This window comes from Saccopteryx leptura, chromosome 1, assembly GCF_036850995.1.
Source record: "Saccopteryx leptura isolate mSacLep1 chromosome 1, mSacLep1_pri_phased_curated, whole genome shotgun sequence".
NCBI classification, from domain to species: Eukaryota; Metazoa; Chordata; class Mammalia; order Chiroptera; family Emballonuridae; genus Saccopteryx; species Saccopteryx leptura.
In genome coordinates, this window is record NC_089503.1 from 308104857 (window position 1) to 308129912 (window position 25056).

Below are 25056 nucleotides of genomic sequence, written 5' to 3' on the forward strand. Positions count from 1 at the left end.
GGTTTGGGTAGGGGGGACCTTTAGAGCCTGCTGTGGCCCCAAGCCTGGGGTGGAGGAGGGCAGAGGGACAAAGAGAAGGGGGAACGGGCCCTGCAGGAGAGGCTGGGGAGCCGGGAGTGAGTTCTGGCTGGGAGACTGGGTGACGCCATTTACTAAGGTGGGAGGGGACAAGTCTCCCTCTGCATAGTAGCACCTGGTGGGTTTGCGGGACATGGGTCTAGCAGGTGAAAGGTTACCCACGAGGCTTGCACTGTCTTCTGGCGAGGAAGCGTAAAGTGGCCAGGTTTCTCTAGCTTCTACATTGTCTCCAGTCCCCACCTTAATGTTCGCAGGGCTCCTGCCACCAGCAGAGGGGTGCCTGCTCCCCTGTCCTGAGGAAGGCCACACCCTGGCTTTCTCCAAGGCAGCTGTGTGGGCATGGGGATGGCACAAGGTGAGGATACCTCTGGTGGGCAGGGCACAGAGAGGAGCCCCACCTTGCAGGGGGAACAGGGAGGGCAGCCCCCCAACCTCCTTCCTGCATCCTCTCTCCCAACATGGACAGCTATATGCCTTCCCTGTACCCACACCGCCACCCCGCTCCTAAAACCTCCTCCCTTCCCGGGTCTTAGCTCCTGAAAGCCCCTCCAAGGATAAGGCCATCAGCTACACTCCCCAGGAGGGGACCATGGAAGCAGAGACACAAAGTAGGAAAGGGCCCCACAAGACAGATGCCGGTTGGGTTTTCTCTCCTCTGTCTAAAATCACCGTAGCAAAGACTAATTTCTTTCTCAAAACCCATGTGGCCCACAGGAGATTCTCCCAGTCTTCCCATTAGCGAGACGTGGAGTTATTCCTTGGGAATGGAGGCGCTGACCTGATTCTACCGAGAGAGGGGTGGCCTGCACTCAGAGTTGTGGCGTAGAACACCTTGAACGTCCCTGGCAATTTGGAGAAGCCTCAGTTTACCAAACTGCACAGGGTCAGAGATTGAGTTAGTGTAGAGGAAGTAGCAGAGGTCACCTAGGACAGGAAGTTGAGTGAAGGAGCCAGGAGAGCACCCCAACATTAAGAGCTGGGAAGGGAAAGAGGAAATGGAGAAAGAAACGTCCCAGGATGGTGGAGGAGTTCTGAGAAACGATCAGTGGGACAGTGATGGCTCAGGTCTGTGTTCAGAGGTGGAGGAGTGGGAAGCCATGGGGGAAGAGAGGATCAATATTAAGGACTTCTATATTCTAGGTGAGGGTGAGGACAAGCAGATACATTAGTGTATGAGGAGAGCACTAGCTGCTGTGACAAATAACCCTCCAAATCTTGGGGACTGGTTAGTTCTTTTTTTTTATTGATTTTAATTTATTGTGTTTACATAGATTCTAGTGTCCCCCCAAATGCATCCTCCCCTTCCCTGTATTCCCCTCAACATCTCCCTTGCCCCTTCCCCATAGTACCCACCTCCCTTCCCTTCAGGTTTATCCCATCCTATCATCCCTTTTCCCTCTGTTCTCTTTTCCTCTGGTCCCTTTGATCCTGCCTCTGTCTCAATTCCATTCCTCAGTTCACATTGTTCATTGGATTCCTCAAATGAGTGAGGTCATATGTGTAAGGTATTTTTCCCCGCCGAGAAGGAAGGGAGGGGGCCGGAGCCTCAAGGTGTGGAATAATAAAAGGCTTTATTGAGTACAGAGTGCGCTTCCCGCCCAATGGTCCCGAGGAAAGATGGAGGCCAGGGAAGTCGCAAGTGGTGCCCCATGTGGGAGATATTTATTTTTATTATTTTTTATATATATATATATATATATTTTAATGGTGAGGGTGGAACCCAGGCACCAGTACTTTTTTTTTTTATTTTATTTATTGATTTTTAAAGAGAGAGGAGTGAGAGATAGAGAGAGAGAGAGAAGGAGGAGGAGCAGGAAGCATCAACTCCCATATGTGCCTTGACCAGGCAAGCCCAGGGTTTCGAACCGGCAACCTCAGTGTTCCAGGTCGATGCTTTATCCCACTGCGCCACCACAGGTCAGGCAATGGGAGATATTTAAAAGGTTCCTAAGGTGGTCAAGCTAATATGACGTGGTGAAATCTCACTGGCTGGCAGATGGTCACTTTTCTCCAAAGGGCTCCTGGGAAGTTTCTTTTGGCGCGTTTGGTTGTGGGCGGTCCTAGCCAAAGTTCCAGGACCTGAGCTTTCCCCATTATCCACCCACCTTACAATATGATATTTTTCTTTTTCTGCCTGGTTAGTTCTTAACAGTGGCTTCATATGTTTGGTTCTCATTTACTCCTCATCCAATGCAAGCTCAGGGCCAGGCTTTGCTCCATACAGTGATTCAGGGACCCAGTTCTGTCCCAAAGGAATTCAAAGACCTTGGATCCCTTCCTATCCCACAGGCACAGAGGAGAGAGGAATATGTGTGAATAAAATGTTTTATAATCTCATGGACAGATGAGAAAGAGGAGGTGAGAATAAAACACTCATACAAATAATGTCTTAATATCTACCCACAGAGCACCATATTTGTTAAAGCTCTCCAGACCCTCATTCTCCAGGTCAATTTATCACCACTGGTTACCTGTTTGGCAGGTGGGGAGAGGGACAGGTGAAACGGGCTGGGGGAAGGCAATCACACCGGTTGGTCCAGGTCTATGATGATTAGAAAACCATCCTCAAAAAGTGCATGTTGGAACAGGGATTTGAAAGACAGTCAGAGCTAGGGAAGCAGGAATATACGTATATGGAATAGCCAGGATAACCTGAGATCAGTTTGGTGGGGTCAGAAGTTTTGTGAAGCAGATTGGTAATGGATGAGGTTGGAATGCAGATCGGGAATGACTTTGAACTTAAGAATTTGGCAGCTCTTCTGCTGGCCCTGAGGAGGAGTGGCTGTGGTTTCGCCTTGGGGTGGGGCTGGGGGAGGGGGTTCCCGGCCATCTGGGATGGATCAGCAGGGTCAGTTAAAATTAGTCACACGACTCAGCATTGAGAAGCCAAAGGCAAACAATTGTTCCATCTCATGTGGCAACCAGGACTTGCCTCTCTGGGGAATCTCTGGCCTCCCTATTTGGGCTGGGAGTGGGGGCTCAGAGTTGGAGCTCATGCTGTGGGCTGTCCCAGGACCTCTGCTTTGGCCTCTGGGAGCAGCACCTCCAGGTTTCTTACCTTGGCAGCAGGACGGAGGTGAGGGCAGTTTGGCCCAACTTCCCGGACAGCCTCTCTCAAACCACCTTAACCTGGAGTGGTCTCCTCTCCGCCTTGCCAGACCCTTCTTCAGAGCAGCCATAGACGAAGGTCATAGACTCCCTTAGTTTGCCTCTGGGGCAGTGTTCACAGTAATGGTTACACATTTAAAAAACTATGTATTATTCTGCAGGCTCAATCCAAGGTCCCATCCCCATCTTCCCTCTCCTCCATACACCCACCAGGCACCATCTCGGAGAGCAGAAAGTGTGGTGGTGGTTAGGGGTGTGGGGGAGACTCTGAGCTCCTGAGTGCTTACCAGGTGTGGGTCAAATAAGTTTGCAAATATGGTATATGTTTGCTTGTTTATAGTTTGCATTGGGTGTGGGAGACAGGCTGTAAGCAGGCAGGGTCCTTATAGCCTAAGGCTTAGTTTTAAGACTAAGCCTTTCCCACCCTTTTAATACTAAGATCTTCTCAACATTAAGCTTTTCCCCACACCCTTCACTGTTGCATGATGTGGGGTGGTGCACTCTCATGAGGAATCCCATTATGCCTCAGATAAGTGGCTTTGTATCAGAGACTTCCTTGTTTGTATATTGGATTAAAGGCTTTAATTTTTACACTATAAAATAAGGGAGACCAGGGGCTCTCTCTCTTGTTTTCTGAAATTAGCATTGCAAGGAGAAGCAGCCAAGATGGCTGAGTGCTGAAAGAGAAGCCAGTTTGTGCAGAGTTTGTGTAGAGAGAAGGAGATGGGGAACAGAGGTGAATAAGGCTGGTGAGGTAGAAACCTTTCATTCTAGGAATACTCGGATGAGTCAGTGGCTTTAGAAGCCCTGGATGGAAAGGGAAGTGTTTTCCCACTGTGTGTATTTCTCACCCGCCAGGTGCGAGCTAGGATTAAAGGTAATGGCCCACCAGTTCTTGGCTCTGTTGTTTCATTACTGTCTGTCTGAATCAAATGGGAACCTGCACGGACCAGGCAGCTATGATGGTGGCTGTGGCTACTGGCTTTACACCAGGAAAGACTGAGTTCCCCTGAACTGGCTTATCTAACCTCCCTCCCACCCTGCACATATACATAGCAGTGAGGGTGTGTAAAGCCAGTAGCCACGGCCACCATCACAGCTGCCTGGCCCATGAAGGTTCACATTTGATTCGGACAGACGGTAATGAAACAACAGAGCCTAGAACTGGTGGGCCATCATCTTTATCCTAGCTTGCACCTGGTGGGCAAGAAATACACACAGTGGGAAAACACTTCCCTTTCCATTCAGGGCTCTCAAAGCCACTGACTTATCAGAGTTTCCTAGAATCAAAGGTTTCTACCTCACCAGCCTTATTCACCTCTGTTCCCCATCTCCTTCTCTCTGCACAAACTCTGCACAAACTGGCTTCTCCTTCAGCACTCCGCCATCTAGGCTGCTTCTCTCCTCCACGTGGCCTTTCTCTGCTCTCCTTTCTCTGCTCTCTCCTCTAATGCTAATCTCAGGAATCGAGAGAGAGCAAGCTCCTGGTCTGCCCCATTTTATACTATAGAAATCAAAACATTTAATCCAATATACAAACAAGGAAGTCTCTGATACAAAGTCACTTAGGGTGGTAAAGGCTTAGTCTTAAAACTAAGCCTTAGGGTATAACAAACCTGCCTGCTTACAGCCTGTCCCCCACACCCAATGCAAACTGTAAGCGAGTAAACATATATATCATATTTACAAACTTATTTGACCAACAGGGTGTGTATAAATAAAAGGCAATGTAGTATGGTGGATTCTGGAGCTAGACTACTGGGTTTGAAGTATGGATTCACTGTTCGCTAGCGGTGTGACTTCCAGCAAGTAACTTAACCTCCCCATGCCTCAGTTTTTTTATCTGTCAAATGGCAATCATAACAGTACCTGCTTCATAGGGTGTGGTGAAATACAAACAAGGCAAAATACCTAAAACTATGCCTGACACAGAGTAAGCACTAAATATATGTGTGGACTATTCATCTCAGTTATAGCTAATAAAGAAATCACATTTTAAAAAAAGAAACCACCTTTTTAAAAAATATATATGAGTTGAAACAGTTATATTTTGACCCTGTTATACAATTGTAATGGAGACTGAATATGCTATATTACTGATATTAGTCTGACTAGCTATAGAATTAAAACAAGGATATACTCATAAAGTAAAGCCTATAAAAGAATTTATACAAAGCCACCTATGTTAATCTCAGTAAATACTAAACCCAGCTTGTCATTCTGACTGCAACTATCATTTAATATTACTGACCTAGTAATCAGAGCTATATATTCTGTAGCAAATTAAAAGTATGTAGTCAATCCTATGCTTTTACCTCTGGATGAGTTTTTGTTACAGTTTGCCTTCCTGTTCCCCTCCCGGAATAAGGAATGTTAATGCTGGCAAAGAACCACAGGCCTCCAGCTGACACACATCAAGAGTTAACCTCGGAGGGAGAAGGAACCCTCGGGCCCTCTCCCCTCTCTCCCACCACGCTGAGGCTCACAGCTTTGACTCTCCAATAAGGCTGAGAGGACAGTGGAAGCCCAGGCAGCCATAAAGATGAAGAACTTCTCTCTCTCAAGAGAAACGGCCCACCCGCCCTCCCCCTAGAAATTCTCTCTCTCCTGAATCCCCCCAATTCCCTATATAATCTGGCCAAGGCGTTTGAGCTGTTAAGATGGGTTTTTGAGCACAGGAGTCCCCCCATCTTCTCAGGTGGCTGTCACTTGAATGAACCTCTTTCCTTCCCACCAGCTCCTGTGTCATGAGTATTGGCTTTTTGTGTCACGGCAGGCAGTGGAATCTGTGGGTTATTTTACTCAGTTACACAATTAATGGGTACGGTCCATAAGAACAGGTCCCATAGCCATCTTGTATTTCCATTGCCTGGTACAGTGGTACCTTGAGATACAAGTTTAATTCGTTCTGTAACTGAGCTCGTAAGTCAGTCAACTTGTATATCAAACAAATTTCTCCCATTTAAAGTAACTGAAATAAATTTAATCCGTTCCAGCCCTGTGAAACATCCCCAAACCATCCTAAATTATGAAAAAAGACATATTTTTAATTAAGAAACACACATGTATACTTTACCGATGCATAACAAAATATATGAAGTAAAAGAAAAAAGTGTTGCCTTACCAGGCGGTGGCGCAGTGGATATAGTGTGGGACTGGGATGCAGAGGACCCAGGTTCGAGACCTCGAGGTTGCCAGCTTGAGTGCGGGTTCATCAGGTTTGAGCAAGGCTCACCAGCTTGAGCCCAAGGTTGCTGGCTCTTGAGCAAGGGATCATTCAGTCTGCTGTAGCAACTCCCCCCCCCCCCCGCCCCGGTCAAGGCACATATGAGAAATCAATCAATGAACAACTAAGGAACTGCAACGAAGAATTGATGTTTCTCATCTCTCTCCCTTCCTGTCTGTCTGTCCCTATCTGTCCCTCTCTCTGACTCTCTCTGTCTAAAAAAAAGGTGTAATTTAGTACTGTATTCTTACCTTGGAGACAGACGAGTGCGGCTAACGGAGGTGAATGGCAGAGGAGGAGGGAGGGAGGAAGGGATGCAGGCACTTTCTTAACTTTAAACTTAACCTAAGCTTAACATTACGTATTTTTCATTTAATCATCACCTGTTTTTGCCTTTTTGGCTGCACTTTCGGCACTTTCACTTGCAGGACTTTTGAATAAAAATCTATCCAAAGAGGTTTGCTTTTTAAAATGTTACGGAAATGTGACAAACAAGTGTCATTAAAAAGTGCTGAAGCATGACCAGTTGAAACTTTCTGGGTGTTTCTTTTCAGTGAAACTTGAAAGCTTCTCCCACATTGCCAGCATGTCTTTAATTTCACTTGTAGAAATCACTTCCTCGGACTCTACCTCCTCCTCACTACTAATCTCTTGCAGAAGCTCCGTATGTTGCATCATCTGTAGCTCCTTCAACTGCTCAGTTGAGAGTTCCTCCTCATGTTCCTCGATGAGCTCATTTATGTCACCCTCATCTACCTCCAGACCCATTGACTTTCGAGGGACACAATCTCCTCCAACACTCTACTTTGCTCTCAGTCTCTGGTTCGAATCCTTCGAAGTCCTTGTCTGAAACAACATCAGGCCATAACTTTTTCCGTGCCGAGTTCAAGGTTCTTCTTGTAACTTCTTGCCGTGCCAAGTCAAGTAATGTATAAACATATCATGATGTTGTAGTGATCTTTCCAAAACTCTCAAAAGGTTAGATTTGTATTCTCAGTCACCTCAAAGCAGCGGCAGGACAAGTGCTTTGTGTAAAGCTTTTTAAAGTTGGAAATGACAGTCTTGCAACCTATGGATCAGCAGGATCGAGAATGTCATCTTCAAGACCAGGTGGGTGGGCTGGAGCATTTTCAAGGATTAGTAATGCTTTCATCGGGAGTTTATTTTCTTGAAGATATTTCTTCACTGCAGGACCAAAGACGAGATTTACCCATTTGATGAAAAACTGCCACGTAACCCACTGCCCTAGCATTGGCGTGCCACATAACCTGCAGTTTTTCTTTAAGAATCTTGTGAGTCTTAAAGGCTTGAGGATTTTCAGAATGATTTACTAGCAGTGGCTTTACTTTACAGTCACTGCTAGCATTTGCACACAATGCAAGGATCAGCCGGTCCTTCATGGGTTTATGGCCTGGCAGCTTCTTCTCTGTGGTGATGAAAGTCGTCTGGGGCATTTTTTTCCAAAACAATCCTGTTTCGTCACATTTGAACACTTGTTGGGGGATGTAGCCTTCCTTTGCGATAATTGCGGCAAAACGTGTGATGTACTCCTCAGCTGCCTTAACGTCAGCACTCGCAGCTTCACCATGCCTCACCACTGAGTGGATGCCAGATCTCTTCTTGAAATTTTCAAACCAGCCGTGACTTGCCTTAAATGTATCTTCTGCTGCCTCTTTTGAGGTTGATGGTTCTTTCTTCTTCAAGTTACCGTAAATAATATATGCCTTTTCGCATATTACAGTCTCCGTCACTGTATCTCCTGCCAGCTCTTTCTTTTTCACCCACACCAGCAGAAGCTTCTCCATTTCTTCATGAATATTTGTCCTTAATTGGGACAGAATTGTAGTTCCTTTTGCTGGATTTGCACTCTTGATGGCATCCTTTTGTTTAAGGATGGTACAAATTGTAGATGTATTGTGGTCGTACAGCCTTGCCAGTTCAATCACTCGTATACCACACTCATGTTTTTCTATTATTTCTTGCTTTACTTCTATCAACATCATTCTCTTCTTCTTCTCACCACTGTCCTTTACACTCACTTTCTTCGGCCTCATGATAGCATACAAAAAAGTTAGTAAAAAGTGCAAAAATGATGCAAGAACGAGCCCAGCACATGAGATTCGGCTTGATTCTGCGGGTAACACGTGAGAAAGAACGAGAGGCTGGTGTTGTGCTGCCGATACTGGACCCGTGCGCCAACGCACCAACGAGTTGCAGCTTCCCGTATCTCAGAATTTCACTCGGATCTCGAACAAAAATACAAACCGAGTCACATCTCGTATCTTAAAAAAAAAATTCATATGTTGGTCTGCTCGTATCTCAAGGTACCACTGTATAAGGCCAAGTTCGTGCTAATAATAACAGTTGTACCACACCACAAGCACACACTGCTGGCCTGGCTCTGAGTCCTTTCTATGCCCAGGTGCATTCAGTCATCCCAACCACCCTAAGCAGGAGGTGCTTGATCGATATTTGTTGGATAAGGAAATGCCTAGCACTTGGGACCAGGTAGATAATGGATGGAGAAGCTTTGTAAACTGTAAAGGGCACAACTTACGAGATGAAAAACACTTAGCTCCTCCTCCCCGGGGGGTCTAGAGTCCCATTCTATTGCTGGCTTAGCTGCAGTGCCTTGAGGGAAACATACCCTTGGTTTGTGGCTGCACCACTTCAGTCACCACGCCCATCTTCACATGGACTATCCTCTGTGTGTCTCCTTTTTGGTGTCTTTAAAGGGCACTCTCGTTAGATTTTAGGCCCATCCTCAATCCATGATGTTCTCATCTTGAGATCCTTGGTTACATTGGCAAAAATACTTTCCAAATAACATCACATTCACAGGTGCTGAGGATGAGGACTTGAAAGCAGCCTTTTGGGGTCACCAGTCAACCCACGACAGATGGAGAAATGCAGGTGCAGAGCAGAAGGGGATTGCTCGAGACCCCACGGGGAGCCAAGGTACTGGCTCTCCCCACGCTGGGCGGGATCTCCGTCCCAGCCCATACTGCCCAGGTCTGCACTTTTTCTGAGAATGTCTTCTATAGAAACCATCTGGAGACCGTCTGGGTGTGGGGAGCATGCCCCTTCTGCACAGAATGGCTGAGAACCAACTCGTGGGAGGCGTGTTCTTTCCCGCAGGCTGCATGCCTGGCTCTGGGAAGAGTCCACGTCATTCAGCTCTTGAAGTCCATGCTCCCTTCTCCTTGTCCACAGAGACCAGAGGCAGCCCAGGAAACAACAGAGAGGAACAAGGTTCCTCCTGACCTTGGGGCTGCTTTTTTTCAAGGAGAGGACGCCTGTCCTCTTTGGAGACAGCCAGAAAACATTGCATAGGATTTAAACTGACAAATCTGACTCTAAATCCTCGGGTCTTAGAGTCTGAAGAGCACAGCAGTTCGGATTCTGGCCTCAGAACCCAGCCACTGGGCTCTGGCCTCAGCTCTACCAATGGCCGAATGTGTGGACTTGGGTGTTACTTCTCCTAGTTTTAGTACTCTTACTGGTAAGACAGGGACAGCAGCAGGCTGACCTCATGGAGTTATTAAAAGGATTAAGCTAAGCTCATAAAGCCCTGATCACAGAGCCCACAGTAAGATCTGGAGAGACGGCTGGCGTCATCATGCGTGATCTGTGGGAGCCACTGACCATAATAAGCTCAGGCTACAAGATAAAGTCAATCACCCACTGTGATCAAATTAATATGACTTTTAGCCCCAAGCTTTTCCTTGCCAGAGATTCTCTCTTCTTACTAGTACCATTTAGCGCAGGGCTTTGGTCTTCAGTGTACAAATCACAGCTCAGGGCCTGTGCAGAGCAAGAGCAGAGTAAACTTTCTGGACACCTTTGACAATGCAACATGGAGTCACTGTTGGCCATCACAGTTATGTCATGTGCTATATCAGGACTGAGGCAATGGGTGTACTGGATCACCCTTGGGAGGAATCTGGAATGCCCAAAACCACCAGTCTCGACACTTGGATAAGGACTCCATCCAGATGCTGATGTGAGTGGAACCTGCATTCCCGGTGAGCTGTAAGAACTCAAATCTCTGACCACCCAACACTGGAGCTTGGCTGTACCACAGGTCATGCTCGGAGCCCCGCCAGACTTCCACTCCACTGGACACATGCCACCACTGCAGTCGCCTGGCTTGAGACTGACGCCCACCTCTCCTCTGCTGGTGCCACCAGTGACCAGGGCTTTGTGATGGATGCTCACTCTGCTCTCCTCGGTGTGATCCTGCATGTGGCTCTATCGGCTTACTGGGGAGGTCCCCTCTAATAAACCTGGCATTGTGGAAAGACACAAACATGTGTGGAACTCCTTCTGGGATGCTCCCTAGCTCATGACAGGTCCACAGCTAGGAAATGGCCACAGGCCATGTCAAGCCAAACCTGGTTTAAGAACTTCTAAGAAAAAAGGCTGGTGGACATCATGACCAGTCTGATGCCATGTACACTTGGTGCTGCTCAGGACGGTAGGACAAAAGAGGCCTCTCTGGCCTTAATAAAGTAACCTAAGATCAGGGCCTGTCCAAGACAGAATCCTGTTGTTTGACCATTTCTTTTAATGCATGATGGCCTCCCTGTGGCAGCCTGGGCACAGGTCAACGGGCCAGCTCTGGGGGCCAAGCTGCTGGCAGGGGCTACAGGGTCTGGTCTCTTCATGAGAAAAAAAGCACAGTGCTGGCCACAGACATGGAAGGAGCGAGGGACCCACTCCCCCTCTCCCAAAAGACTCCGGGCCTCCCTAAGTTCACCTGCCACTAGCCAGCAGAGCAGAGATGAGCGGTGAGTATGGGTAGTTCTCTGTCAAGCCAGACACTTGCCTTCCTTCCCATGGAATTGTAGGATCTAGAATGAGAATCTGCTAAGTAGTGAGGGGCACCCAGCAGCCTGATTCTCAGGTGCCACCATGGACCTCCCCGGCCAGCACTTCCTCATGGTCCTGTTGGATAATCCAGACACATGGACAGAAAGAGGTGGCAACATCATACTTACTGACAAAGTCACATCTGGCAGCAATGACCAACCAGCCCCATTTCCTCTGTTCTGCTGCAGTCCCACACCTCGCCAGTCCTTGCTCTCTGTCCCCTCTGACTGCTCCCCAGCCCCACACTCCTCCATCCCCAGGTTCTTTCCTCTAGCCTCAAAATATGCCTCCCAAGGACAGAGCCCGGTGCCCTCCCTGCCTGCTTTGCTCATGGAGAACCGGCCGGTCCAGCTGCCAGGCCTGCCCCAGCCTCTCTGAGCTCTGGAGCCTAACATTTTCTCCATCTCACTACACTGGAACCATAGGAACCGTGAGCCGTGGGATTTAGGTCACTTTGGAGCTAGGAGCTAATTGACAAGGAGAAAAGAAGACAACAGTACAGGCGTCACCTAGTGACGAATATAAAACAGGAGAGCTTGCAGCCACTGCAGAAGTCCCACCTCCTCTAAAGCTGAGTTCCTTGTTAAAGTCTGTCCTCCCTTTCAATGAGGCCTCGTGTGAGAGTGAGGGGGAGAGCAAATACATTTTCTGTGGATAGCCTTCTTGGGCACAAGGGGTTGTATGAAAAGAATAAATCCACAGGGCTGGGGAGAGAATCAGGCTTGGCTTTAAAGCAGCAGTCAGGGACACAAAATAGTCAAGGGTTTTAAATCCCTGGGATCTCAGAGTTACAGAATGCTAGATTCTAAGGATCATAGAATTAAAGCCAAGAAAAGGACCCCAGGCCTGACCTGTGGTGGCGCAGTGGATAAAGCGTCGACCTGGAATGCTGAGGTCGCCGGTTCAAAACCCTGGGCTTGCCTGGTCAAGGCACATATGGGAGTTGATGCTTCCAGCTCCTCCCCCTTCTCTCTCTCTCTCCCCCCCTCTCTCTCCCCTCTATCTCTAATAAAAAAAAAAAAAAAAAAAAAAAAAAAAGAAAAGGACCCCAGATCATCCAGTGGATTTCCCTGTTTTATGGTATGGGCAGAGATCTGGGGTTCCAGGGGAGCTCTCCACCCTCCATATTCATTCCTGAAGGTCATGGGGGACCCCATCCAGCCAGCTAGAGTCTGACTTCCCACCCATGTGGGGGAAGTGGTGTGCCCACAGCCACTGTAGAGAGGGAGCAGAGCTGGGCCCATGGCCCCTGGCAAGGCTCCAGTGGCCTCTAGATTTTCATCCTTGGCCACCACAACCCTTCTTGGGAGCTACCCCCAGCAGTTCCTTGGATACATAAACAAGCCTCTAGGTGACATGACACCACCCTCAGCTGAGCTAAAGGGCAAATTCTGATGCCAGAGGGACCAACAATCTGTGAGCAACGTGGAAGGATGCCCACTGGGCATCTTTCCCAAATCCCAAGTCCAGGGAGCTTAGCAGGCATCCTGAAATGGAGCCTTCTGTTGGAGCAGAGTGGGTGGCTCTGTCAGGGTTCTGCAGAGCCCCCGGGCACCCAGGTCCCCCAGCCTTGGAGGATCAGCTTCATGGGAAAGAAGCCACTATGCAAAATTCTATCCAGGGGGTCCCTCAGCCAAAGAAGCAGCAGCCAGCTTGCCAACCCCTGACCCACCCTAGAAGACAGTCCTTGATTGACTTGTCCAAAAGAGCACCCTCTTTATTTGGGCCTCATTTCTTTCTCCCTCTAACATCCTGATTCTGGTGAGGACTTCCAGAAATAGCTTGCTGCTGTTGCCGTAGGAGGGGGAATGTGACCCTGACTGGGGAATCCGAGAACCACAGCCCTCTGGCCACAAGGACCACTGAAACATGGGACACAGGTTTGCTCTGAAGCATCTTGCCAAGGAATCTTCTTACTGGATCTAGAGGGGGAAACACTCTTACAGCAACAATCCATGGAACAGAAGGACATGAGTCAGATTAGGATTGAGGCACTGTTCTCTCTATTGTGGAAAAAGCCCAATTATACTGGGGCTGAATGAATCTGGTACTCCAGGAAAAGCACAGGGTTTGGGGGAAAGAAGAGAGAGAGCTAAAGAGACCTATGACCAGTGGTGGGATTCAGCCAGTTCACACCAGTTCAGCAGAACTGATACATAATTTTTTTAGTTCTGCCAACCAGTTTTTAGAATGGCACTTGTAATCAGGGCCCTCTCTAAGATGGGCACCTGGGCAGCCACCCATGTGGAAATCACAAATTTACATTCCTTACTCGTTTTTAATGTTCATCTGTGCAACAGCATATTCTAAGCACCCATAGTAATAGTCATTTGGTCCATGGGTGAAAAAAATTGCAAGTAAGGATGCCAATCAAGAAGCAGTATAGAGGTGCTCACCCCTGCCCGTAGTGCCAAGACTTGTGGTCCTGGGCACAGTGTGCAGCCCCACCCACAGGGGCGGGACAAAGGCTGAGGTTTGTAGACTTGTGCACGTGAATACAGCCCCTTCTGTGGAGGAGAGGCAGAAACCACAGCAACAGCCACAGCTGGAACGCGCAGGCAACGCCCATACCCAAACGCCCGAGGCTGCGGCAGAGGGGGTGCCAGGCCTGCAGACAGACCACACCTAGGGAATATAGAGGCCACACCTCTATATTGGACTCCAGTGGCCACACCCTTTTTATACACAGACAAAACGGGAAGGCAGAGAAATGCAACCTAATTGAATCAAGAGAAATCCCCAGAAAAGGACTTGAATGAGTCAGATAAAACCAAATTACCAGATGCAGAGTTTAAAATAATGATTGTTAGGATGCTCAAAGATCTTAGAACAACAATAGGTGGTCATAATGAACAACTAAATAAAGAGATAGCAAGTATAGAGTGGTGAAGCCATAGCTGCCATCTTTCTTGTGGTTGACCTCCCTTGCTATGCCCTAAGAGGAAATTAATACAGTGTGCTGCTCAGGAATCCAAAGAGCTTCAGCAGCCACACTATTTGCTGAGTGAAGAGTCGGCACCGTCTCACTGTCCTGTGGTAAAAGAAACGAGTGTTTGGAAGTCAGAAGGATCTGAGTTTGGATAAATCATATCACCTCTCAGAACCAGAATCTTCACCCATAAAATGGGAATCAACATCCTCAGATGATTGCTACAGTGGTTATGGAAATACAAATGCTTTGAACTGTGACCAGTAGACACTCAAAAGAAATACAATGTAACAGTTGAAATGTTTTGATACAGCTAATGAAGACAAAGGGGAATCCTCTATGATAAATTCAGATAATTGAAAATTTAAAAAAAAGAGATAGCAAGTATAAAAAAGGACATTGAAATAATAAAAAAGAATCAGTCAGAAATGACATATACAATATCAGAAATGAAGACCATAATGGAAGGAATTAAAAGCAAAATGGATGAAGCTGAGGATCGTATCAGCGAGTTAGAGGACAAGATAAATGAAGGAATGGAAGCAGAGCAGCAAAAAGAAAAGAGACTCAAAAAGTCTGAGGAAACTCTAAGGGAGCTCTGTGACAACATGAAGAGAAATAACATCAGCATCATAGGGGTTCCTGAAGAAGAAGAAAAAGAACAAGGGATAGAGACTTTGTTCAATCAAATCATAGCTAAAAACTTTCCTAAATTGATGCAGGAAAAAGTCACACAAGTTCAAGAAGCACTGAGATTCCATTAAAGAGAAATCCAAAGAAATCTACACCAAGACACATCTTAATTAAAATACCAAAGCTAAGTGATAAAGAGAAAATATTAAAAGCTGCTAGACAAAAAAAGACTATCACCTACAAAGGAGCCCCCATAAGGATGACTTCCGACTTCTCAACAGAAACACTTGAGCTAGAAGGGAATGGCAAAAAATATTCAAAGTAATGCAGAACAAGAGCCTACAACCAAGATTACTTTATACAGCAAGGCTATCATTTAAAATTGAAGGAGAATAAAAAGCTTCCCAGACAAAAACAAAACTCAAGGAATTCATTACAACCAAACCAATGCTGCAAGAAATGTTAAGGGGCTTGTTGTAAACAGATCAAAGGGGGAAAAGAATATAGCAAAAGAGGAATACAGCTTTAAAGAATAAAATGGCAATAAACAACTACATATCAATAATAACCTTAAATGTAAATGGTTAAGTGATCCGATCAAAAAACATAGGGTAGCTGCGTGGATAAGAAAACAAGACCTATACATATGCTGTCTTCAAGAGACACACCTTAAAACAAAAGATGCACATAGACTAAAGGTTAAAGGATAGAAAAATATTTCATGGAAATAAAAAAAAGCTGGGGTAGCAATACTTATATCAGACAAAATGGACTTTAAAAAAAAGGCTATAGTAAGAGATAAAGAAAGTCACTACATAATGATAAAGGGAGCAATCCAACAGGAAGATATAACCATTATAAATATCTATGCACCTAATATAGGAGCACCTAAATATATAAAGCAGACTTTAGTAGGGGATTTCAATACCCTACTAACATTACTAGATAGATCCTCAAGAAAGAAAATTAACAAAGAAACAGCAGACTTAAAGGACATACTAGATCAACTTGATTTAATAGATATCTTCAGAACCTTTCACCCTAAAGCAGCAGAATATACATTTTTTTCAAGTGCTCACGGTACATTCTCTAGGATAGACCACATGTTAGGTTACAAAACAGTCTCAACAAATTTAAGAAGACTGAAATCATATCAAGCATTTTCTCTGATCACAATGGCATGAAACTAGAAATCAACCACGACAGAAAAACTGAAAAATACTCAAACACTTGGAAACTAAATAGCCTGTTATTAAATAACGAATGGGTTAACAATGAGAACAAAGAAGAAATAAAAAAAATTCTTAGAAACAAATGATAATGAGCATACAAAAACTCAAAATTTATGCAAAAGCAGTACTGAGAGGGAAGTTCATAGCATTACAGGCATACCTTAAGAAGCTAGAAAAAGCTCAAATAAACAACTTGACCCTGCATCTAAAAGAACTAGAAAAAGAACAGCAAGTAAAGCCCAGAGGTAGTAGAAGGAAGATTACTACCTTCTACTAAATCCTAAAGATCAGAGCAAAAATAAATGACATAGAGGCTAAAGAAACAATACAGAGGATCAATGAAACCAGGAGCTGGTTCTTTGAAAAGGTAAACAAGATCAATGAACCTTTAACCAGACTCACCAAGAAAAAAAGAGAGAGGACTCAAATAAAATTAGAAATGAGAGTGGAGAAATAACAACGGACACAATAGAAATACAAAGGATTGTAAGAAAATACTATGAAGAGGGCCCTGGCTGGTTGGCTCAGTGGTAGAGCATTGGCCTGGCGTGCAGAAGTCCTGGGTTCGATTCCTGGCCAGGGCACACAGGAGAGGCACCCATTTGCTTCTCCACCCCTCCCCCTCTCCTTCCTCTCTGTCTCTCTCTTCCCCTCCCGCAGCCGAGGCTCCATTGGAGCAAAAGGTGGCCCGGGCGCTGGGGATGGCTCCTTGGCCTCTGCCCCAGGCACTAGAGTGGTTCTGGTCGTGACAGAGCCATGCCCCAGATGGGCAGAGCATCGCCCCCTGGTGGGCGTGCTGGGTGGATCCCGGTCGGGCACATGCAAGAGTCTGTCTGATTGCCTCCTCGTTTCCAGCTTCAGAAAAATACAAAAAAAAAAAAAAAAAAAGAAAAGAAAATACTATGAAGAACTGTATGCCAAAAAATTAGACAACCTAGATGAAATGGACAAATTCTTTGAAACATATAATATTTTAAAAATCAATCTGGAACAATCAGAAAACCTAAACAGACTGATTACAACAAATGAGATCAAAACAGTTGTCAAAAAACTCCCAACAAACAAAAGCCCAGGGCCGGATGACTTCACAAGTGAATTCTACCAAATATTCAAAGAAGAACTAACTCCTTCCTATCCTTCTCAAGCTATTTCAAAAAATTCAAGAAGAGGGAAAACTTCCAAGCTCCTTTTATGAGGTGAGCATAATTTTTTTTTTTTTTTTTTTTTTTTTTTTTTTTAGAGATAGAGAGAGAGAGAGAGTCAGAGAGAGGGACAGACAGATAGGAATGGAGAGAGATGAGAAGCATCAATCATTAGTTTTTCATTTTAACACCTTAGTTGTTCATTGATTGCTTTCTCATATGTGCCTTGACCGTGGGCTTTCAGCAGACCGAGTAACCCCTTGCTCGAGCCAGCGACCTTGGGTCCAAGCTGGTGAGCTTTGCTCAAACCAGATGAGTCCATGCTCAAGCTGGCTATCTCAAACCTGGGTCCTCTGCATCCCAGTCCGACACTCTATTCACTGCGCCACTGCCTGGTCAGGTGAGGTGAGCGTAATTCTGATTCCAAAACCAGGCAAAGACAACCTAAAAAAAGAAAATTATAGGCCAATATCCCTGATGAATCTAGATATTAAATCCTCAACAAAATATTAGCCAACTGGATCCAGCAATATATGAAAAAAAATCATACACCATAAGTGGGATTTATTCTGGGGAGGCAAGGCTGGTACAATATTCACAAATCAATCAATGTGATTCATCACATAAACAAAAGAAAGGAGAAAAACCACATGATAATTTCAATAGATGCAGAAAATCATTTGATAAAATTCAGCACCCATTCATGATCAAAACTCTCAGCAAAGTGGGAATACAGGAAACATACCTCAACATGATAAAGGCCATCTATGACAAACCCACAGCCAACATCATTCTCAGTGGGCAAAAATTAAAAGCAATCCCCTTAAGATCAGGAACAAGGCAGGGGTGCCCCCTTTCACCACTCTTATTCAACATAGTCCTGGATGTCCTAACCATAGCAATCAGACAAGAAGAAGAAATAAAAAGCATCCAAATTGGAAAAGAAGGAATAAAACTATCATTATTTGCAGATGATATGATATTGTATATAGAAAACCCTAAAGTCTCAGTCAAAAACTACTGGAACCTGATAAATGAATTCAGCAAGGTGGCAAGATAAAAAATTAATACTCAGAAATCAGAGGCATTTTTATACATCAACAATGAACTGTCAGAAAGAGAAATTAAGGAAACAATCTCCTTCACTATTGCAACCAAAAAAATAAAGTACCTAGGAGTAAATTTAACCAAGGAGATTAAAGACTTATACTCGGGCCTGACCAGGCGATGGCGCAGTGGATAGAGCATCGGACTGAGATGCGGAAGACCCAGGTTCGAGACCCCGAGGTTGCCAGCTTGAGCGCGGGCTCATCTGGTTTAAGCAAAAGCTCACCAGCTTAGACCCAAGGTCGCTGGCTCAAGCAAGGGGTTACTCGGTCTGCTGAAGGCCCACGGTCAAGGCACATATGAGAAAGCAATCAATGAACAACTAAGGTGTCGCAACGAAAAACTGATGATTGATGCTTCTCATCTCTCTCCGTTCCTGTCTGTCTGTCCCTATCTGTCCCTTTCTCTGACTCTCTCTCTGTCTCTGTAAAAAAAAAAAAAAAAAGACTTATACTCGGAAAATTATAAAACATTGATAAAAGAAATCAAGGAAGATACAAACAAGTGGAAGCATATACCATGCTCATGGTTAGGAAGAATAAACATCATTAAACTGTCTATATTACCCAAAGCAATTTATAAGTTCAGTGCAATACCGATTAAAATACCAATGACATACTTCAAAGATATAGAACACATATTCCAAAAATTTATATGGAACCACAAAAGAACACGAATAACCTCAGCAATCTTGAAAAGGAAGAATAAAGTGGGAGGTATCACACTTCCTGATATCAAGTTATATACTACAAGGCCATTGTACTCAAACAGCCTGGTACTGGCATAAGAACAGGCATACAGATCAGTGGAACAGAACAGAGAACCCAGAAATAAACCCACACCTTTATGAACAACTGATATTTAACAAAGGAAGTTAGAGCATACAATGGAGTAAAGACAAATGGTGTTGGGAAAATTGGACAGCTACCTGCAAAAAAATGAAACTAGACCACCAATTTACACCATCCACAAAAATAAACTCAAAATGGATAAAAGACTTAAATGTAAGCCGTGAAACCATAAGCATCTTAGAAGAAAACATAGGCAGTAAGCTCTCCGACAGCTCTTGCAGCAATATATTTGCTGATTTATCTCCACAGGAAAGGGAAATAAAAGACGGGATAAACAAATGGGACTATATCAAACTAAAAAGCTTTTGCGCAGCTAAAGACAATAAGAACAGAATAAAAAGACAAACTACACAACGGGAGAACATATTCGACAATACGTCTGATAAGTGGTTAATAACCAAAATTTATAAAGAACTGGTAAAACTCAACACCAGGAAGATAAACAATCCAATCAAAAAATGGGCAAAGAGCCTGTCCAGGTAGTGGCGCAGTGGATAGAGCGTTGGACTGGGATGCCGAGGACCCAGGTTTGAGACCCCGAGGTCACCAGTTTGAGCACGGGCTCATCTGGTTTGAGCAAAGCTCACCAGCTTGGACCCAAGGTCGCTGGCTCAAGCAAGGGATTACTCAGTCTGCTGAAGGCTCACAGTCAAGGCACATATGAGAAAGCAATCAATGAACAAATAAGGTGTCGCAACAAAAAACTGATGATTGATGCTTCTCATCTCTCTCCGTTCCTGTCTGTCTGTCCCTATCTATCCCTCTCTCTGACTCTGTCTCTGTAAAAACAAACAAACAAAAAAAAAAATAAATAAATAAATGGGCAAAAGAAATGAATAGACACTTCTCCAAAGAGGACATACAGATGGCCAATAGGCATATGAAAAAATGCTCAACATCACTAATCATTAGAGAAATGCAAATTAAAACCACAATGAGATATCACCTCTCACCAGTCAGAATGACGCTCATCAATAAAACAACACAGAACAAGTGCTGGCGAGGATGTGGAGAAAAGGGAACCCTCCTGCACTGCTTGTGGGAATACAGACTGGTGCAGCCACTGTGAAAAACAGTATGGAGATTCCTCAAAAAATTAAAAATTGAACTGCCTTTTGACCCAGGTATCCCACTTTTAGGACTATATCCCAAAACACCATAGCACTGTTTCAAAAAGAGAAATGCACCCCCATGTTTATGGCAGCATTGTTCACGATAGCGAAGATCTGGAAACAGCCCAAGTGTCCGTCAGTGGACGAGTGGAATAAAAAGCAGTGGTACATATATACAATGGAATACTATGGGACCATGAAAAAGAAGGAAATCTTACCTTTTGCAACAACATGGATGGACATGGAAACTATTATGTTAAGTGAAATAAGCCAGGCAGAAAAAGAAAAATATATGACTTCACTCATTTGAGGAATCCAATGAACAATGTGAACTGAGGAACGAAATTGAGACAGAGGAGAGATCAAAGGGACCAGAGGATAAGAGGACAGAGGGAAAGGGGATGATAGGATGGGATAAACCTGAAGGGAAGGGGGGAGGGCGCTGTGGGGAGGGAGGCAAGGGAGATGTTGAGGGGAATACAGGGCAGGGGGGATGCATTCAGGGCAACACTACGATCTATGTAAACACAATAAATTAAAATCAATTTAAAATTAAAAAAAATAAAATAACATCAATCAATAAAAATAATAATTTCCTCCCTTAAAAAAAAGAAGCAATCAACATACAACTAATGTGAAAACAATTACGAATTGATGCTTCTCACTCTCTCCCTTCCTGTCTCTCTCTGACAAAAAAAGAGAAGCAGTATAGAAATATCTTAAATAACAGTTTTATTTTTTTTGTCATGTATTATTTAATATTTTTTCATTAATATTTTAAAACTCTTTCTTATAATCTAGTTTTGTGTGCCTCTTTTATCATTCTTAATTAAGAATTAAATGCTTGAAATAATAAACTACCTTTCGGTATATTACTTTATATACTTAAAACGGTCATTAGGGCAGAGAACTGGTGGTTAAATTATTTGAACCCCACCACTGCCTATGACCTATGATGAGGTCTCTAATCCCAGATCCTGACGTTCCCCGAGTCTCTGATATCCTGCAGATTACCCTTCAATCCCATGAGCTAGACCAGCTTTCAAATGTTCTATCCATGAACCATCTCACCTTGCAATCCAGAACACACTCATGTGGGCATTGTGACTATACGTGTGGAATTTTCATGAAATAGTGCTATATATATACCCTTACTGTGTATGAGACGTTCTGATACTGTTCGTTTTGTTCCTTGTTATTTCCTTTAACTCTGCTTTGAGACCCACTAAATTGATTTCATGACACAACGAAAGGCTGTGGCCGTCTGTGGAAAAACAACCAAACTGGTTATACAGCCTTCAAAAAAAAATCTCTGTCTTTGCCAATGCTAGCTCAAGTTGGTTTTGTCACTGGCAAGCCAAGAAAATGCCAGCTGCACTCACTCCTCGCCTGCCCTTCGCCCCACTTCAGCGCTGCCCACCCCACGCCTGGCCAGGCTCCCTCGAGGAGCGGGTTTGCAAACTTATTTATTCCTCTCTGGAAGAGCGCTGAGGGCTTCTGGAATGTGCTGGCCGCAGTTCTAACCCAACCCCAGCTCCTAGTGGGCAGACGCTGCACCTCAGGGAAGAGACTCAGACCCATGCACCTCAGTCTTGGCAACTGTAAATTGGGCTTGTGCTCCTTTGCCTTAGAAAAGGACCCTGTGGGTGAAATGAGACCATATGGGAAACGTTCCATGACATTGTGATTTAGAGTAAAACGTGTGTGTGTGTGTGTGTGTGTGTGTGTGTGTGTGTGTGTGTGTGTGTGTATTTGGTATTCAACCCCATTCCTGGCACAAACTCCTAAAACTCTTGGAATTTCCTCAGGGGTGTGAGCAATAAAGCTGTCTTGTGTTAAGTTAAGAAGGTGACTTTTGGAATGCTCTTACCTCACCTGAGAGTGGAGGCTGGTGGCCAGTGGAGCCAACCAGGTGATAAGAGGGTGGGGGTTTTAGTCCCACCCCTTACCACCTCCAGAGAGGGGAGAAGGAATGAAGATTTGGGTTCAAGTGCTAATGGCCAGTGATTTCATCAACCTGTATAATGAATCCTCCATAAAAACTTTTCTAAAAGGATGAGGTTCAGACAGCTTCAATGTTGGTGAACACGGGAGGTGCTGGGAGAACAGGGCCCCATGGGGAGGGCCCGGGAGCTCTGGGGCCTCCCGCATGCCTGCCCTGCGCACCTCCTCCATCCATCCGCCTGTTCCTGAGCTGTTTCCTTTATAATCAACTGGCCATCCAGCACGTAACATGTTTCTCTGAGTTCTGTGAGCTGTTCGAGCAAATTAGTCGAACCCAAGGAGGAGGTCAGAGGAACCTCCGACCTAAAGCCTGTGGGCCGGAGGCGCAGGTGGCAACTGAACTTGAGATCCATCTCTGACGTTGGGGGAGTCTTGTAGGACTGAACTCTTGACCTGTGGGCTCTGATGCATTCTCTGGGGAGGTGAGTTGAATTGTAGGGCCCCCTGCCGGCGTCAGAGACGTGCTTGGTGGTTGTCGGGGGGAAGAAGCCGGACGCTGGACTCGGGGGGCAGAACTGCCTGTTTCCCTGCACAGGGCCCTGTGTGCAATGTTCTGAACTTGGCAGTTCCCATCCCTCCAACCCCACAATCACAACACTCTTTATTTTTATGCCGGGTAGGAGAAAGAATGGGAACATCTCGTCAAGAGTCTCTCAAATCTCCCATGAAAAGTGAGTCTTGTGTGTATAAAAATGATAACAATGACAAGAGTAAATGACAGTTTTTACCATTCAGTCTTCACAAGACCACTGGAAGTGGGTAAAAGGGTGCTGGGGGGTTAATGGGACAGAGGGCACGGGCCTGGAACCCAGAGGTCAGGGGCTAAGTTCATGCCCTTCTCCCCTGCTCCACTCCGACTGTAGAACTGCAAGTTCCAGATTCCAGATTCCAGATTCTGGGGCTGCTTCCAGGCGAGGCTGCTGGGGCAGGGATGAGACTTTCACTACACTTGGCAAACTGTGCTTTCTGGGCAGACTACCCCTAACTGCTGGGCCAGGGAGAAGGAAAGAGATTCTGGGAATCCGAGAATTTCAGGGTCAGAGTGTTCTTCCAGGTCCCTCTCCATCCCCCATGACCAGGGGTTTCTGCGCTGGGGCTGCCAGTCGCAGGGCCTTTCAGGGCCCGTGAACATAGGGGACATGGCTGGCGTTATTCTAACCGCGGCCTGAAATGCCCCGCTCTGACCAGCGCTGCTGGCTTAGCTGTGCTGACTTCCCTGCTGCCAGCGCCTCCACAGGTGGAGAAGCCAGGCCTTGGCTTGGCTGTCTTCCAGGTGGGATCTCAGGCTCCCTCAGTTCTGGGAGGGGAGGGAGCGCCTGTGTGCGCTTGGCCCTCGCCTGACACGGACCTCAGAGAGCAAGGGCAGCATGCGCTGTGGGAGATGCACATAAAACTTAACATTTTTAAGTGTACAGTTCAGTGGCATGGAGCGCATTCACACTGTCATGCAAACATCACCACCATCCATCCCCGGGATTTTTCACTCTGCAAGGCTGAAAGCCTGCCCCCTTTAAACACTAACCACCCCCCCCACCCCCCCCCCACCCCCCTGCACCTACCAGTCCACTTTCTGTCTCCAAGAACCTGACTCCTCCAGGTAGCTCATATCAGTAGAATCATACAGCATTTATCCTCTTGTGTCTGGCTTCTTTCACTTCGCAGTGCTATAAAGTACCGTTCTGTCGGCTTTACGTAGAGACACCAAGTCCAAATGAATTTTTAAGGAGTTTTATTAAAGGATATTTATTAATATGCCAGCCGCATATGGTTAACATGGGGCAATCTGACCCAAATTGTGCACACTTGGCACAGCCCCTAAGGCAAGTTATATACCTTAGCTCACACACAGGTTGGAGAGAAAAGGAGGAGGGGATAGTGATGACACAATTCATTAGCAAGCTTATAATATTTGTCTATAGGATTTATAAAAAAACATTTCTACATATTAAAATTTATAATGTAACACTATAGCCAAAAATGTTGCTCTACATATTAAAAGATATTTCTAAATTTTCTAGTGTTCATTTGCCATTTCTTTGTTTAGAGGTATATACATTAATTACATGTTTCCAGGAGGGGAGGGGTAGTTTCCATGGCACCAGGGGATCAATGCCTATAAATGGCTCATCAAATAGGAAAAGGTTTTCTCAATCTCTCCCTTCCTGCACCTGGCTAGCTATTTACCTGCTTCCTTACAGGTGTGTATGTTGGGGGGGGGGGGGGAGAAAGGGAATCTAAATCTCCTTCCCCTCTTTATTTACAATACAATGCTATCGGCCATCCTGAGTTGGCGCTAGTCACACAAGTATAAAAACCATATTTATAAAATCTCTCTGTATGCTTAGCCCAAATTAAAAATGCCTTTTAAGCTTCCTGGTAAAAGGGTGTTTCCTACACAGTATGTTTCTGCAAGCAAGGAAACTTTCACATTTTTTTCTCTTTATTCTCTACAGAAAAGAGGGGACAAGAAACCTGACTATTTTCCCTAAAATATTAATATTAATTTTCTATTCTTTGGTTCCTTACCACAGCAGGATGTTTGCGAAGTTCCTCCATGTGACAGCACTGTCAGGATTTCCTTCTCTTACAGCTGAAGAATATTCCAGTGTATGGATACGTCACGTTTTGTCTCTCGTGGGCACGGGGGCTGCTCTCACCTCTTGGCTATTGTGATTAATGCTGCTATGACCATGAGTGGACACATCTTTCTGAGATCCTGCTTTCAATTTGTAAAGCCAGGAGGCAGGGCCAGGGCCACTATC

At 45.3% G+C, this 25056-nt stretch overlaps 1 protein-coding gene across 1 annotated transcript in view; it reads left to right on the plus strand.

Moving 5' to 3' along the window:
• The first annotated feature begins 1871 nt into the window (after positions 1 to 1871).
• LOC136387190 (apolipoprotein L6-like) overlaps positions 1872 to 25056 on the plus strand; it is a 64907-nt gene continuing 41722 nt past the window's right edge. The window contains exon 1 of the mRNA XM_066358292.1: positions 1872 to 1995. The gene's annotated coding sequence lies outside the window, so the exon portion shown is untranslated. The remainder of the gene's footprint in view (positions 1996 to 25056) is intronic.